Below are 2,070 nucleotides of genomic sequence, written 5' to 3' on the forward strand. Positions count from 1 at the left end.
GTCAAAAGAAACATGATTTCAGGAAAAAAGGGCATTAAGATGTCAGTATAGAGACAAACTCAACTTAGACTGTGAGCACATCTGTATATTCTTGATTATCTTTTTAAGAAAACTAAAAGAAATATTCCTGAGTGCTCCACTGGAAATAGTCAGCAAATAAGATTCAGTGTTCATGGAAGAAACCTCTATTATCTCTGAAACAAGTTAGCATAGCACGGGCAGTCAGCAGCCAGTGCTGCATTTACACACTTAGAATGAGAAAAGGAAAACCTGAAATTTCACACAGCATTGAAAAGAAAACTATTTTTGATATCTTAAGGCAGATGCTGGGTCGTGGTCTGATGTGTTGTGGTTCAGAAATAAAATAGGTCTTTAAAAGGAACAACAGCTCTCTTTTCTCTGGAGGAGAAGTTCAGTGAATCCTTTCAATTTCCAAAGGCGTAGAGGTCAGACTGCCCCGTGCCCTCACTGTGTGCTTTCTGCATGAGGCTGAGATGACTTGTGTGATCTCATAGGCATGGGCTGCTTTAAAGACTGCTTTATGCAGTACATTCTGCCTGGAAAAGCAAACTTACTTTTAGTATTCCTTCACACATGATTTTGCACAGACGGCTTCCCAGGGAGTTGAACTCAGCCTGCGCTGTGAATGGTTTGAAAAATGTCTATTATTTAAAAGTTTCATTGTTAGAACTAAACCCGAACTGTTAAGAAGGAGCCTCAGCCACAACCAAGAACAAGTTCAAACTCAACAAAAAGAATTGCTGGCCATCTCTCCCGTTCTTGTCTTTTAAAGCTACAATAACAACAGAAAAACAATAAAACACTTTCCAAGCTTGGGAGCACTTTAGCATCAGTCTTGCTGACAGGAGCACCTTCCTCAATTATATTTTCATCATCAGAGAAACTATGAGCCCACTGTAACTGGATAAAAGCCCTTCAAAATGAGAGCTTCCTTCAGTGTCTCACTCCCAATCAGAGGTGCTTCCACGTGGCAGCCTCCAGACCTCACAGTTTATAACAACACAATGACACTTAATGACATTTCTCATCGCATTTCTGTCTCACATGGGGAGTGCACCACTGGAGGGGATGCACTAGGCCATGTGTGAACTGACTGGAGAAGAACTGGAAATACGTCATCACTGTTTTGTTTAGAAAAGTACTTCTGACAAAAAATCACAGGTTTTTTGTGACTTCATAGAAAGATTTCTTTCAAAAATATGAAGTAAGACCTGCATAAAAACTTGAACAAGATAAGCATGATTTTCAGGTTAGTGAAAATCAAGCACATTAATAGACAGCTCCTGGTTTCTGCATACAGAGCTGATTTTCTCTCCGTTGTCTCACTTGAGGGAAATTGAGCAATAAATGATGGGAACCAGTGGAGAGCATCCTCCTTCCAGGGCTGCAAACTACATTTGTCTCAGTTGTGCACACAGTCTGCATTCACACTGTGGTGAGTGCTCACCTGTGAGTGTGCAGTTCAAGTGCTTGTCCGGATTTATTTCTTGGTTGATAATGAGTATTCAGTTTAGTTGTTTACCTGAAATGCAAAAAGTAGAGATTGGAAGTTTATTGTCATGTGCAAAATTATTGAGGGTGCACTGGATAGATGCATAATGCAAGGGGCTTTGACTGGTTTGCCTACAGAGGAACCCACATTGGTGATTCTCTGAGCAGCAGCAGCAAAGCCTCACATGTGGAGGCTGACCAGATTGCAGAAGGGGAACAGGATACAAACAGTTTGAGGAGCTGCTTCACTGACATTTCCAACACTGTTTTGGTAAAGGCCTTCGCTAAGCACAGTGACCTGAGATAAGCACAGAGTCAAGTTTAACATGCCTGAGAGGAGGATCTGGAGAGGAGGATGTCAGAAGTGCTCCAGTGTTACCATGATGACTGGCTTCCCACTTGCCCCCCATTGTAGTTGCACTGCTTGGCACTGGAAGGCACCAGCCTGGAGCTCCGGCTGCAAGGCTCCGCCAAATGCAGAAAACAACAGACACCCAGAGACTGGTGAAGTACAGAAATCTGAATGCTGAATTCAGATTCAGGAAAGAATAGGTCCTG

The 2,070-nt window shown here is 42.4% G+C and overlaps 1 long non-coding RNA gene across 1 annotated transcript; it reads right to left on the reverse strand.

The window, feature by feature from the left end:
* Window positions 1-288: 288 nt before the first annotated feature.
* LOC146759255 (uncharacterized) lies at window positions 289-1,518 on the reverse strand. Its single transcript, XR_014932280.1, has 2 exons — window positions 1,469-1,518; window positions 289-557 (listed from the first exon to the last, which is right to left on the reverse strand). It is a non-coding gene; the product is annotated as an uncharacterized LOC146759255 (long non-coding RNA).
* Window positions 1,519-2,070: the final 552 nt, after the last annotated feature.

This window comes from Coturnix japonica, chromosome 10, assembly GCF_054131305.1.
Source record: "Coturnix japonica strain WE chromosome 10, WE-NBRP24, whole genome shotgun sequence".
Lineage (NCBI taxonomy): Eukaryota > Metazoa > Chordata > Aves > Galliformes > Phasianidae > Coturnix > Coturnix japonica.